Raw genomic sequence first — 15,426 nt, 5'->3', positions numbered from 1 at the left:
CACATTGTGAATCAGTGATTAACGAACCTAACATCCATGAGGCTGCAGGTTCGATCCCTGGCCTTGCTGAGTGGGTAAAGGATGCAGTGTTGCCGTGAGCTGCGGTGTAGGTTGAAGATGTGGCTTGGGTCCCATGTTGCTGTGGCTCTGGTATAGGCCAACAGCTACAGCTCCAATTGGGCCCCTAGCCTAGTAACCACCATATGCTGCTGGTGCGGCCCTAAAAAAAAAATTTATAAAAATTCTTTATAACTTAAGGGAATATACTAATCTTTTGTCAAATATATGTATTGCAAATATTTTTCATTCTGTTTATGGGGATTGGTGACTTGTTTGTTTGTTTTAACAAAGCCAAGTATCTCAACTTCCTCCTTTATTACTTAAGCTTGCTTTCTTTCTGACATTGTGCAAGAAATTCTTTTCTCTCCTAATATCATGAAGATATTAATCTATGTAATCTTCCAAAAGCTTTAGGCTATTGCTTTTCACATTTAGTCCTTTGGTTTACTCACTCAAGTTCTGATATGCTTTTTTTGCACAGAAGAGTAAAGTGTGGTGTTAAAATTGGCAGATGGAAATTTCAAATAATCATGGGTGTGCCCTTGGGCATTTGTACTCATGTGAATATCATCATTAATGTGTACTGAGAGGGGAAAAAAAGTTTTGGAACAATAGGTTGAAGCATTGTTTCCAGAAGTTCCTTTAGTGTGACTTAATAGGAATAAATATTAAACTCTGCTGTTAGACACATTCACAGTTATTCATATACAGACCAGGCTTGATCTGGTTTATTAGTGCTCCATGTAAAAAAGACCTGGAGGTCTTACTCTGTTTCTCACTTGTGTCTGGCAAGATACACATGTCTCCAAATGTGTGGCATAATTGCCAGTGAATCTAATGAGATCTCAGCCTCCATTAAGAATAAAATGTCCAGATCAAGCAAGACAATATCCCCCGTGTAACTAATATTCGTTAGACAACAATTAGGCTATTGCATATCCTTCTACGGCAGGTCTTGAAGAGACAGTAGGTAAAGTAGAAGTCAATGTGAGCAATTGGTGATATGAGCGAGAAGCCACTATAGATGAATAGCAGTTGAAAGAATTAGAAATTCTAGCTTAAAATTGAGAGTATGTACATAGACTACAATAATTGTTTGGAAAATTTTTTTTAATTATGAAAGAGGGGGCACAGTTCTTAGCTCAGGCTACTGTAATAAAATATCATTGACTGGGTGACTTCAGCAATAGAGGTTTATTTCTCACGAGGTGCCAATAAAATTAGCTCTTGGTGAGGGGTCTCTTCTTGGTTGGAGTGGCATTTGGCTCTATGTTCACATACCCTTTCCTTAGGGCATGTTCAAGGAGAGAAATTTCTCTTGTCTCTTCCTTTTCTTTTAGGGCCCTAATCCATCATGAAGGAACCCCTCTCCTGACCTCAACTAAATTCAATTATCTCCCCAAAACCCTTTCTCCAAATTTCATCATATTCAGAGTTAAGGCTTCAATATTTGAATTTGAGGGGTGTAAGATATGAGCATATGAATTTGAGAGGTGTGGGATTCAGACCACAACAGCACATACCTACTCTGTGTTTCTCTAAATAAACACCCAGAACCAATGGATGGAAGATATTAGGGAGCAGGTTTAGGCTAATTACAGAGGATCTGTACAGGACATGGATAATGTATCTTCAAAAAGAACATATTGACTCAAGAAAGTAGTGACCTCTTTCCCATCGCTGATGGCAATGAAATAGATTCTGGAATCCCATTTATCAAGGACCTTATTTGGTATAGATAATATTTATTAGTAGTTATTCCTGGCAAGGAATTATTTGATTCTCTCTCCCCACATATTCTATTTAATACTCACGGTGGTCCTGAAAGATGAGATCTATTTTGTCATCATTCTTAAATGTATGACCTAAAGCATAGAGAGGTTAAGTAATTTTCCCAGTCACAGAATTTGCGAAAAACAGAAAGCACATCTGTCTTATGTCCAGAGACTGAGTTCTCACACAGCTTCTCACTTGTCAATACTGCAAAAAGAATTTGGTTTACTGGGAAAGAAGCTGTGCCATGTGGTCTTGTAATTCTAAGACTACTTGATTCTAACAAAATAAAAATGTATTACCTAGGAAGCATAAAATGGTATGGAAAGTAGACACTAGAGGGGATGGGAAAGGCGGTAGGTAAAATTTAATGAAGGAAAAAAAGATCCTAAGTAAAAGGCACTGATCCAGGAAAAATACATTCCTGGCTGGGTGTAGGCAGCAGGCATTCCTGAGGGTTGTGCACACACGAGAGAAAGGTGAAGGGAGAGTAGGAGGCAGCAAAGACATAAGGCATTAAAAAATGTCCCTTCCTGCTGAATAGCATTGAGAACTATGTCTAGATACTCATGTTGCAACAGAAGAAAGGGTGGGGGAAAAAACTGTAACTGCAATGTATACATCTAAGGATGACCTGACCTCCTTGCTGTACAGTGGGAAAATAATAAAAAAAAAAAAAAAATGTCCCTTCCATAGCACAGGCATCTTTTGGTCATCTGAAGTAAAGTTCCAGACATCACCTTCGGTTGATGGGAAGAATTAAGACAAATGAATAAGGAATATTATCTTCATATCAAGTCTCCAGGGACCTGCCATGAACTTACTTTCATTATTTTTTGTAGGTAATTAATTAGCACAACACCTTACAAAAAAAGCTGTGGAAGGTAGATGTTTGTTGAAATAGACTAATTTCAAGCTTTCATTCATTTATGTGTGTGTGCATTCATTTAACAAAAATTCACATGCTTCCTATTTGCTAGGCACTTTTCTAGGCATTGAGGATACAGGAAAAAAAAAAAAAGTAGTCTCCAACTCATTCCTCAAAATAATTCCCTGTCTTTCCACTGAGTCTATTCTCCAGAGCAGAAAAGTACAGGTCAAATACAAGATGAATAACTAAAATTTAAGGTGTTTTAAAAAGTTAGAAGTGCTAAAGAGAAAAATAAAGCAAGGAAAAATAATAGGAAGTGAGCACGTATGGAGAATTGTTGACATTTCTATTAGACTTTCAGTAGTCAAACTAAAAAGAGAGGGAAGATGCTCAAGAAAAGAGGATGTGTTGAGGTCCCATGTGAGTTTAAAGTTCATGCTTATGAATCACAAGTACTGTGAAAGGTTTTGTGGCAAAGTAACAATGACATTGGGGAAGTCACTTCCCTTCTTTAATCTTCATTTCCTCATCTTTAAAATGGGTGTCTTAACATAAGGCTTCTCTGCCGCAAAAGGCATGTATATATTTCAAATGAAGTTGCCTTCAAATGTGTAAAACAATATATGCGTGTGACTTCACTTTACTACAAAAAAGGATTTTTTTTTTGTCTTTTTTTTTGTCTTTTTAGGGCCGCACCCACAGTATAGGAGGTTCCCAGGCTAGTGATCTAATCAGAGCTACAGCTGCCGGCCTATGCCAGAGCTGTAGCAACATCAGATCCGAGCCACATCTGTAACCTCCACCACAGCTCAGGGCAATGCTGGATCCTTAACCCACTGAGGGAGGCCAGGGATCGAACCCGCAGCGTCATGGTTCCTAGTCAGATTCGTTTCCACTGCACCATGACAGTAACTCCCAAAAAATGATTTATATTTTGAAAATTCCCTTCTCATTTCTGAATCTCTAGACAGATAGAGAGATAAATAGATAGATAGGTAGACAGATTTACACACAAATACATAGAGAAGGGCAGAGAGAGGGGAAGAGATTTTTTATAGGAAATAAGAAGTATACACACCCACACACACGCACAAGTTGTATCCAGCCCATCTCGTATCTCATGTAATCAATCTAGGACAAATATTCAGACAAGGAACAAGTAAACTTTATTCCTGGGAACTTGGAGACTCTGGGAAGCTTCTCGGGAGACTGAGAGCAACACATTCCTCTGGCCCTCAGGTCTCCTTGGATTGCTGAACACTCTTTTCAGAGCTTTTTTAATCACCTCCTGTAATGCTCATTTCCTTCCTCTGTCCAAGACACGCAACAAAATGGAACTTGTCAGCTGCGCTTAAGGTAATAAATCTCCTTTCCAGTATTTCTCCTGACATTCTAATGCCTTCTTGAACATAATAGAAAGGTCATTTTCCACCTGAATTCATCTTTTCCAAGCTACCTTATATTTCTGAGAATCCAAGTTTCAACAAGTTTGATTTAATTCCTTCTACAGTATTTTATTTGCTTTAACCAAGCTAAAAATCCCAACTGTAACCCCATGCTCTCCTCTAATTGCTTGATTGAGGCTTATGTTTTATTGGCTGACTATATAATGTAGATATATTTTGAAAGCTGAACTGTTCTTTTTTCTCGAGTGACAGAGAATTAAATGCTCTCTCATATATTGCCCGAAGGATTTCTTATGATTTTGTTTCCCACATCAATTCAATAACTTTCTATGTATCAATTATGCCAAGATCAGCATTCTCACCTAAATATAAAACAGTCCCCCAGAATCTCTACAACATGAGCTGGCCTTGCACTAGGTGCAACCAGCTCAGCTGTATTGTCAGCTATTTCACAGTCCTATCTCTGGTTTCCAGGGGAGAATGAATTCAATAGGAGACTTCCAGAAATTACACATTCTTCCTAGCTGAGGAACTCCTTTCATTAAAAATAGCTTTATTTATTCTGGGTAGGTTCAGGTCTTGATTTAAGTGCAATCATCATTTCTAAACATTATCTGGAATATCATGTCATTTATAATGAAAGTTTATGGGGGAGTGGGGCTACTAGGAATGCTCACTGGCAAAAATTTGGGAAAATCTTGGACTTCTTTTCACCAGTGATAATGACAAGACATAGACATATACTTGCTTATTTTGTTTAGCATATTTGTGGCATTCCTTCCTCTCTCTGTGTATCAGTCCATCCACTTCCCAGAAACGATGAATCAGCGCCTTCTCACCAAGGAGGCAGGCTGCAGCTCTTGATCTGGAGGAAGAGAATCCCTGGACGGTTGCAACCCACTCCACCTTGACCAGGATCTCCTCTGTGCGAGGCGGGAACCACGTGATCCGACCCCGGGGGTCTGGAAATGCCCCCAGGCTCTCTGGGCAGCGGGGGACACGCACATCCGCTGCCAGGGCGCCGCCAGCCGGGCTCTCTTGGGTACCAAAGTCAGCAACCAAGGACCATGCGCCGTGTATGCTTCCAGGGATGTAGACAGGACAGTCCTCCGCCATGGAAATCAGTTTATGCTCAGAAAGAGTGGTTTGCTGAAGAGGAAGAGCGGGGTTGCCTGCCACTCTCCCAGTGTGTCAGCGGTCCCTCCTCCCAGCCGCAGTTCCGGGACCCAGGAGTGTAGAGGGAGGGGAGCAGGTGACAGCCGGGCGGAGGAGCAGAGGAACCAGAGGGAAGCGGAGGAAGGGAGCGGGAGGGGAAGAAAGAAAACGGGGAGAGAGAACTGGGTCAGCTTCCTGCCTGAAGCTTCCTCACCTTCCTGAGGTCTCGGGGCCAAACCCAGCTCCAGTCTGGAAAATGGAACCGGCGGCCACTGCTTAGGGCCAAAAACAATACGGGTTGTGGGAGAGAAAAAGAACCTTCGCGTGCTCGGGGTCTGGGGCTGAAAGAAGGACTCAGTTGGAAGAAGGGAAAAGAGAAGACGAAAGCACCCTTGCTTTGTTCTGTTTTTATGTTTTTGTTGTTTTCTCTACGGAGCGCAGAAGGGAATGAGCGGCTACTCTGGTCTGGGGAGCATCCAACATTTAACGGAAACAAGAGAGCATTTTTTTCTTTGAAATAAATTTGGCAGCACTGCTTCTTTCTCCACCTCCTCCGTTCTTCTCCTTCCCCAATTTATTTTCTGATATCCCATTACCACAGCATCCCTAATCTAGTTCCCAGCTGATCTTTTGGACTAACTGAACGAATTTGTCTGAGTTGCTATGCCCTATGTATCAGGGTTTGTTTTTGTTTCTGCTTTTGTTTAAATGGCTCCAAAGTATACTATTCCACTAATCTGGATTTCCACTTTCAATGTTCCAGTCTTTTCTAGTCCAGGAGTTTCCTTATTAAGTGAGCTCTGACCTTTCCTGCCTCCTTGCAGAAACATGTGTTTTCATTCCAAGCCCCTTGCATTCCAGACACTTGCTGGGTTGATGTTTTGCCCTCAGGCTCTCAGAGCACATCAAAGGAGTTTGCTTTGACTGCCCTTACACCCAAGTGATGCCTACTGGTGGGACTGTTCACCAGACTGGGAATCCTTACCACTTCGCTACATTTTTTTTTAAAACCTGTTTCAGTTCTTGATAATAGCCTTAATTGAAATGCTTAGACAAAGCTGTGAAGAGTGGTTCTTTGCACACCCAACACAATACTTTCCTTCTCTCTTTTACAGTCCTTTTTCTGCCCCATCTCCCCCCCCCCACTTCTATCAGTGTCTTAGTTCTTCGCATCTCCCAAATTAATGTATCATGAACTCAGATGTGAAAAAAGAGCTGGTATCTGTCATTTTAGCTGTGCTGTAAGGTAACACAACTATTCATTCAACAAACTTGCACTGAGTACTTGCTAGATGCCAGACTCTGGAAAATGGTCCAGGGACTGAAAAGATAAATGAGGTTGCTTTCTCTCCCCTTTTGCTCCCCTATACCTTCTGTCGTCATAATCAATATCACCTGTTATAACACTCATAGCATTATTGAGCCCTTAATATATGCCAGGCATTTGGCTAGGAGCTCTACGTGCATTATCTCTTTTAATTATTATAAAGACCCTGATAATTGAACATTCTGTTTTATAGGTGAGAAAACTGGCGATTAAAGAAGTTTAGTAGCTTTCTCAAGCGCATACATCTAGTATGTGTTGGTGCAGGGGTTTATAAACCAGACAGTCTGACTCCAGACTTGTGGCCCATCACTGCTAAGAAGTCACTGTTCCAGAGGAGAAGCCAGACTTGTAAACAGATAAATATAATTCAAAGAGGTAAGTGCTAGGGCTGTAGAAATACAGAGATGGCATGACTAACACTGCCTAGGGGAATCAGGAAGGCTTTTTAAAAGACAACTTGACAGGTGAGGTAGATCTTGAAATATGAGTAGGAATATCCCAGGAAAACAAAGGAATAGGAGTTGTAGGTGCATTTCAGGCTGAGGGAACCATGGTGTAATTGTACAGGTTGAGAAAGGCTGCCAGGGGATGTTTAGGAAACAGTGAATTTAGTCTGACTGAAGCATAGTGTTCATGAAAGAATGTTGTGATATGAAACTAAGATGGGCAAACATGAAACTAGCAATGAGAAAGTCAAGGACCTTAGAGATCTTTCTAAGAAATTCAGTCTTCATTTATAGCTAAAATGCCTCCAGCAGAGATTTAGAAGAAAGACAGTGACATACTCAAGTGTGTGTGTATGTGTGTGTGTGTGAGAGAGAGGCAGAGAGAGAGAGAGAAAAACAGAAAAGAGAGAGAGAGACATTGTGTGTCTGTGTCTGTGTGCTGTCTTAAGATGACCACAGGAAAGTCAGAAGAATGAAGGGTAGAGCTAGGTGATAGGGTGACTGGTTGGAAACTTGCTGCACAGATGATGGGGGCCTGGGCTAGGAGTATTGAGAATGGAAAGGGGAGATTTTACTCACCTACTCAGTCTAGTATCTGTTTCTAGAATAAAGGGCTTTAGGCACAAAGGATTTTATTCAAAATAAAAAGGCGTCTTGAGAGAGCACCAAATTAGCTCTATTACTTTTATAAAGTCCATGAAGCTTAGGAAGATTAAACCACACAATCAACTGGTAGAAGAATGATACTAGCCACCTTTTATTTAGAGACTACTGTCCATGCATTTAACATCCATTAATACATTTGGTCCTCCTCAACTTTGAAACTAAATACAAAGGTACTCTTTGATCCATTTAACAGATGAGGAAGCTGAGGTCAGTAGCTTGATGAAGTCTGCCCAGATAATTAGAGGCAGAACTGGAATTCAGACCTGTAGGTGTTTGATCCAGTAGTTCTTGCAGTTTTGTATACTATGGCCTGAGATTGAAATTTAGACATCCTTACTTTTAATCTAGTGCTCTCAGGTATCACTGGGCACACCTGCCTGACCATTGACTGCCTACTCTGTGAATATGCCCTGCAGTGACTTTTATTATGGATTCACTATCTACCGAACACACTAAGCAAGATACTCTGATGATCTTTTTTAAGACTGGCGGTTTTCTAGTGAAAGAAAGAACAAATACAAATGACATCAACCTATAGCCAGAAACATAGCTAATCAAACTTTTAATGGAGTACACATAAAGGATCAAAGGCTATTGAAGAAGTAGCTCTGTTACAAAGCACTTTCCTGTGTCAAGGACTTCAGATGTATTATTTTACTTAAGAAAACTGATTTATACAGGTGACATAACTTGCTCAGTGTCACATAACTACTAGATCAATGAGCCAGAACTCCAGCTCCAGTTTATCTGACACCAAATCCAGGCTCCTGAGCATTATTAGAGTGGTTCATGAAGAATGATGTCAGTTCTGTGGACAGTAGTAGTGTGCTAGTAGTTTAACAGCTTTCAAAAACAAAAACAAAACTAGGCCTGGTGGTGTTTGCCAATTTCAGATTTCCATAGTGTGTAAATAATGGCAGTTTCTCGCTGCCAATGTGACTTCATTGAGGACAGCATCTAGAATGGTGTAAACAGGCGCTCTGGAGAGCCTTCAGCCTCCAGCCTCCCGTGGAGGAAAAGAGGCTCAGACAGTATGCTAGAGGAGAAGTAGGAGAGATTTGGGATAATTCTTGGAGAAAGAAGGAGTACTATATGAAGACTGGAAGTTATTTTAGTTATATTCAAAGAGGGTAGACAGATTGACCTACTGTGGTTAGATAAAGCAGAAAGTGTGTTTGAGGATTGGCTAGAGGCAGCTCCTTTCTTAAAATCACCATTCCTAAGGGGTGGCAATTTGCTTGAAAAAAAAGATCAAAATGTTGACTTATTTTGTCTAAAACTTTTTACAGGCATTTGTCTTATTGACTGCTGAAACTGAAAATATACTTAAAAGACTGAAATTGAGGTTAGAAGAATCGAAAAGATTGACCAATATGAATTTCTAGCTATGTCTCTACTTTTTCTTTATGGCAAGAAGAACAGCAAACTGATGAATTGATGGAAAATGAGCTTTAGCAAATATGTGGACAATAAAATTGAAAGGAGTTACTCAGTGCTCACCTTCCAAAGAAATCCTGAGGAAATACCTGCTTTTTCAGTGAACTCTCTGAATGTACTCTCTCTTGACCTTGAATTCAGGGGAAATAAATATATTTGCAAATACTTCAGAATACTTATTCTGTCATTTCGTTTTGCATCCTTCTAAGCATAGAACAACACCAGTACTTCCCTTCTTCTCCACATAACCTGAGAGTTCATAGGATAGTGAGGAGAAAACACATTAGTTAGTACCCGCAAATAATGCCTGTTTTCCCTTTGTGTCAATAATCTAGTTCTAAAAACAAGCAAAAATGAAAATAATATTAGGTTTCCTGTGTTGCAGAATATTTCTATTTTCCCCATTGATAATCAGAAGCTCTTAGGCACAGTCTGGGTAGAAAGCACTTTGGTCCTAACTAATTGAAACTCACATAAAGGAAATGTGCTAATGCCTACTGTTTTTGTTTGCTATTTGGGGAGTGGCTCCATGCCTGTAATTCTGAGGTACTGTCAATCATGAAGTCTATCTACCCTCTGGCTACAGGAGTAAACGTATTACTCAAGCCTGGCCAGTCATGGTCCTGGATCTTCTTATAGTAAATTACATAAGAGATGGGCAAAGCCAATCTAAACTTTTCCAAGGATAAGATTTCCAAGGATAAGATTTCAATGTAGGCTTAGGTCTGATAATCATCTTTTCAGCATGGAGGAAGTTGGGCTGCAGCAGAAAAAACCAAGAAAATAGTCAAGGACAAGTGAAGGCATGTAGAGCTAAAATATGGCAAGAGGGAGTTCCCTGGTGGCTTAGTGGTTAAGGATTTGGTGTTGTCACTGCTGTGGCTGAGGTTTGATCCCTGGTCCAGGAACTTCTGCATGCTACTGGCAAAGCCAAAATAAATAAAAAAATAAATTGCAAGAAGGACAAAGTGCCTTGATAACTTTGCTCAAATGTGTTGATCATGCTATGCCTAAAAATACACATAGTCTGGGGATTCCCAGTCATTTAAGCCAGTAGTCACCCTCTCTCTCTCTTTTTTTTTTTTTTTTTTTGACTAAGCTCTTTGGGTTTTTGTCACTTTAGGTTGAAATTATCCCAACCATTACAAAAATTTTAGTAAAAATTTCCTGACCTGTTGACAAACCCCTGCTGTCTGACTGGTATTATAATGTCTCTTTAACTTAAAAAAAAAAAAAAAAAAAAAAAAAAAAAAAAAAGGCAGATGAAAGTGGATGGGGAAATACCAAGAACTAAATTCCCTCTTTGACCTATATTCTAAGAGATGCTAAATTATTTTATTTTGTATCTTCCTGCCCTATGACTCATCTCTCTTTAAACATCTCTTTCTTTCCTTGGAACACTGACCACAGTACATTCATTCCTTCTTTCATAAATTATCATGGCTTTATTATTTGACTCAAAATGCTGAACTTCCACTTAACAGGCAAAAGACAAGATACTAGGTTGGGAAGAAAAGAAAGGAGAAGGAAATGCTGATTATTTTAAAACTGGAAGGAAAAAATCAGCACTAGGAAAAGTGTTCTTCACATCTTAAATTTCATGACAGAAATTAAAGCGAATGATGAAAATCACCTGAAGATAGAGTAAACTGGGAGTTTTTCTCAGACTTGCTGGGAAGATCCCAGAAGCTGAAGACGGTGCGAGGGCAGAAGTGAGAATAGAAGATGACTCAGTTGCTATGTGGGAGGAAGACCTGAGTAACCAAGGCTCACCCTCTCAGTCAGGCTAAATGAGTATGATTTCCCATCTGGTCACACTCCTGAGGCTGCCCTTTGACCTGTCTTTGGTTTTAAACATTGAATCTAGAGTTCATTTAATCCTAAACTCAAGATGTGTCTCAGCCGTTTAAAAAAAAATTGAGAAACAACAGCGGTCCTTGCTCTCTTCTGAAATATACTTGAGTCTAGGAAAAACAACCTAGAGTTATGCTCTCTGGGGATTCTCTTCTAACTTGATGTGTTAGCCACGCTATAATTTGGATGTCATTCTCTATAATAAGGCAAATCATTTTCCTTAAGAGATGTATCAATTAACTAGTTTTAACAGGTTTTCAAAACTGGAACAGATATCCGAAAATCATGTAATCTACTTCTCTGCCAGCTAGAACATATCACAGATTCTGGCTATTTCCATGGACACATATACATGTTTATAAATCTTTTTTACACTGGCTTATATAGCTGTTTTTAAGTGTATTTTCTCATAAGATATTCACCTCGAGGTACAAATATTAAGTGAATTTCTTCCTCTTACAAAGAAAAATAAACACATTAAACACCTCCATGTAATGTTAAAATGCTGGACTTTAAATTAAATTAAATATTTGTCCTATAGCACTGCTAGCTGAATAGGTTATGAATCATCTATGTTTGTGGAATACATTGCTTTGAATTATAATTTTGCTAAATCCACCCTGTAAAGAACAAATTATAAAGAACATTGAGTCTTAAAATCTTGAATACTGAACCACCTCTGTAGACTTTGCAATATTGCTACTGCATCCATAATCATGTCTTAGTGAAATGTTACACAGAACATTATTCAGGATGTCTGTTCTGAAAAGAATTTGGATAAATATACTGTATTTAAAATTGATTAATAATTTCTGATAGGCATCTAAATTTTTAATTATTCTGAGAATATGACTAAAAAGTTAAAGAGTATCTTGTATATTTATTGCACCAGAAAGTGGTCCATTTGCATTTAAGCAAAAGTGGCACCCATACCTGTGTAAATTTTGCTTAAGTCTTCTGCATTCTGAGACCTCAATTACTCATCTGTCATATGATGCAATTATACTGGCTTTGTGGGTTTTCTAGGTATGCTGAAAAGGTTTGAAGTGTCTAAAGGGAAAAGGGGATCTTCAGGCTGCTTGTAAAACTTCAGTCAAAGCAACGCTACTTGTATTAGTTTATCAATTATCTTGCTAATAATTTATTATTCATCAAGTAAGAAACATGAAAATTCTAAGACTGTCATATATTAGATGATCAGTGAGAATTTCTTCAGTGTTATTAATCTTTTTTTTTTTTTTTTGCTAATGAAAATCACTCCTTAGGGATTATATGTATTTGCAATTTCTTCTCAGTATTTCCTGTAAACTAAAATATTTTACTTATTTTAAAGAAAAATAGTATAGATAACCTGGGCCTATTTTTAGTATTAAATTAGTTTGGTTTTCAGAAGTTTATTAAATCCACAGTGATTTGTTTGTTTTAGAAATTCAAATACATATTGTTTTCATGTTTCTACAATCATTATATACAGTCCACTTCAAATTCCTGAATGAAATTTCCATAGGTTGTAATGGGTAGTATGTGTATGACAAAGTAGAGAAAACTCTGGAGGACTTCTTGAGATGTAATCAAGTTATAATTTCTTTTGAGGTGTCAAATATTTGAATAACCACACTCTGAGTCACTTTTTACTTAAAACTGAAAGTACTGTGTATTTCAGTAAAAAGTTGAAAACACATAGAGACATCTGAAGAGAACCTCTCAAGTTATAGGATGAACCCAGACTGATATAATTTTTGTTAAAATTGTATGCCCCTACTGAAATCACTAATGAATTATGAGTGTTTAATACACTAAGAATTTCTGACATCTATTTTATAGTTATGGTGTAGGGTTCATAGTCAAAGAGTTTAGCTAGATTCTTTCTCTATTCCTCGTGTCCAAGACAGGAAGGAAAATGACTAAGTGGCTTTCTACTTCAACTGAAATAGCTATGAATTTCTTTTTGTACCCAGACATTGAGTGATCTACAGTCTGAAATGAGAACATAATGTTTACCATAGGCTTTGAAAGGTTTTGCCCTCCTGAGCTCCAGTGATATAGCTTTATTAGCTAACGTCATTGAAAATGAGTTGCAAAATTTTATTAAAACAATGACTGACATTAATTGAAATTAAACAATAAAATTCAAGGGAAGATTTCTTAGAAGGACAGATACCCATCTGTCCTCTAGTCCATATCTAAAGTCATTTTAGGAATCATTGACTTAAAAAGCTTAGGGTCCAGAAATAAAACAGAACATTATATTCTGCTTATACAATCCCTGTCCACTTTAAAATAGTTATATTTTCCTGGACTTAATATAAATGCCACTTAGCCCTCTATTTCAATCTTTGTCATCAGTGCATTAGGCAAGGCCCATGCCCATCCTCTTCCTGGTCACTGGAACACTTTACTAGTTAGGCTTCTAATCTCAGCATGGCTCTTTCTATTTTATTCTCACTGATGGCAAACTGTGCATGGCTCTTTCTATTTTATTCTCACTGATGGCAAACTGTTTGTTTTGTTTTGTTCTTCACACTCTTCTTCCTGTAGCTTAAGATTCCTCAATTTATATTTCAAAGTTTTCATTATGGTGACTAGGACTCGACTCATTTTCTTTGCTTTTTCTAAGCCTTAGCCTGCCTAGTTGTGATATTGTAAGTTATACTAAGAAATCTATTATTTGGTCTTGACTCCATTCCTGGCACAGAGCTCCTAAAACCTTTGGAATTTCCTAAGTGAGGAGAGTGGTCAAAGTATCTATTGTTATGTTAATGAGGTGAATTCGGAATTCTCCTGGGTCACCTGAGGATGGAGCCTGGTTGCTTGGAGCTCCAATTGTGTGACTAGAAGATGAGACTTCTAATTTTATGTCTGTCTGGACCTCCTGGGAGGGGAGAGGGGCTGGAGATTGAGTTCAATCCACAGTGGCCAAGAATGTAATCAATCGTACCTATGTAATGAAGCTTCCATAAAAACTTGAAAGGCCTGGGTTCCAGGAGCTTCCAATATGGTGAACAGGTGGAGATTTGGAGAGAGGAGTATACTCAGAGAGGGTGAAAACTCTATTCTCCTTCCCACCACTTGCCCTAGGTATCTCTTTCATCAGGTTGACACTATCACCAGGTAGGTACTGTCAGAATTAAGTTGAACTGTAGAACATCTACACAGAGTTTGGGAATTGCTTGGTGGTGTGGAAAAAAACCCACACATTGGAACTGGCACCAGAATCATACCAGTCCAATCACTGAAGACCCTATGGAAACACCTTTCATCTCCTTATTTCACTCTCCCTACTAAGTTTGTTCCAAGGTCTATAAAGAAGAACTTTCTTACCACTTATCATTCATACATAAATACTTATAGAATGCCCAACGTATTTGCAAACTATTGGCTAGAAATGTGTAATCATTGGTGGGGAGGTGGGAGGGGGAGAAAATGAGCAGGATTTGTTGTATGCTCTTGAATTGCACACATGTTTTGTTCAAAAACTAGGAAGGCACCCAGTACATTACGACAAAAGCGGCAAGGAACAAATATCACCAGCCTCCACAACCATCTTTGGGAAATTTCACCTCTAGTGGGGAAATTGTTTACATTAATCAGAAGAAAAAAAAATAACTCAACCCTTCAAATTCTCACATGTCCCACTTGACTATGTTGTCATATACTGATGGGTTATTACAGATGGTGCAGAGTTCCTAGCCTGAGCTTCTGGGATCCTGCCATCTGATCTCAACTGATTCTAAGTAGGAAAGTTGCCTACTGTGCTATGACACTGCTTTTAGCATACTATCCTGACTGATGAATTCTTTTATACTGGAAATGCAAAACACTTCTCATGTTTCAGGTAACAAGAAATATGTTTTCCTCTGGCTGAACATTATTCATTTTATTTCTTGCAATAAGAAGTACCCATTATGATGCTCTGATGCATGACTAAACTGGTAAATATCATTGGAGTACTGTGAATTCTCAGTTGTAACAAAAGCAATTGTGATCCAGATGCAGCTGGAAAAGCTCTTCCTGTTAAGAACTGGGTAAGGTGGATACAACTTCCCTACCCCACTCCCTAGATTTTGAAGGACAGATACTCTCTCTACTACATTATTTTGTGGCACTTACATCTCAGGCTTACTTCTTACTTAGGCCAAATTACTTCAGTCTAGAAGTGGTCTTGTCATCTCATAAGCACTGTACATGACTCATGAAGATAGGGCGCCTGATTAATTTCCTCAAGGAAAATGTATTGGAGAGTAGGAGGCTTTATTAAAGTTTGGGGACTATAAAAGAATTTATTTTTTTTAATTTTTTTTTATTTTCCCACTGTACAGCAAGAGGGTCAGGTTATCCTTACATGTATACATTACAATTACATTTTTTCCCCCACCCTTTCTTCTGTTGCAACATGAGTATCTAGACATAGTTCTCAATGCTATTCAGCGG

General features: G+C 38.7%; 1 long non-coding RNA gene across 1 annotated transcript; it reads left to right on the top strand.

Annotated features, from left to right (window-relative positions):
* On the top strand, positions 3,579 to 9,300 carry LOC110256436. The gene is made up of 3 exons (XR_002337934.1): positions 3,579 to 4,060; positions 6,786 to 6,967; positions 8,994 to 9,300. It is a non-coding gene; the product is annotated as an uncharacterized LOC110256436 (long non-coding RNA).

Source organism: Sus scrofa, chromosome 13, assembly GCF_000003025.6.
Source record: "Sus scrofa isolate TJ Tabasco breed Duroc chromosome 13, Sscrofa11.1, whole genome shotgun sequence".
NCBI lineage: Eukaryota > Metazoa > Chordata > Mammalia > Artiodactyla > Suidae > Sus > Sus scrofa.
The sequence above is the reverse complement of the archived record's forward strand: the minus strand, read 5'-3'. Positions and strand labels throughout refer to the sequence as shown.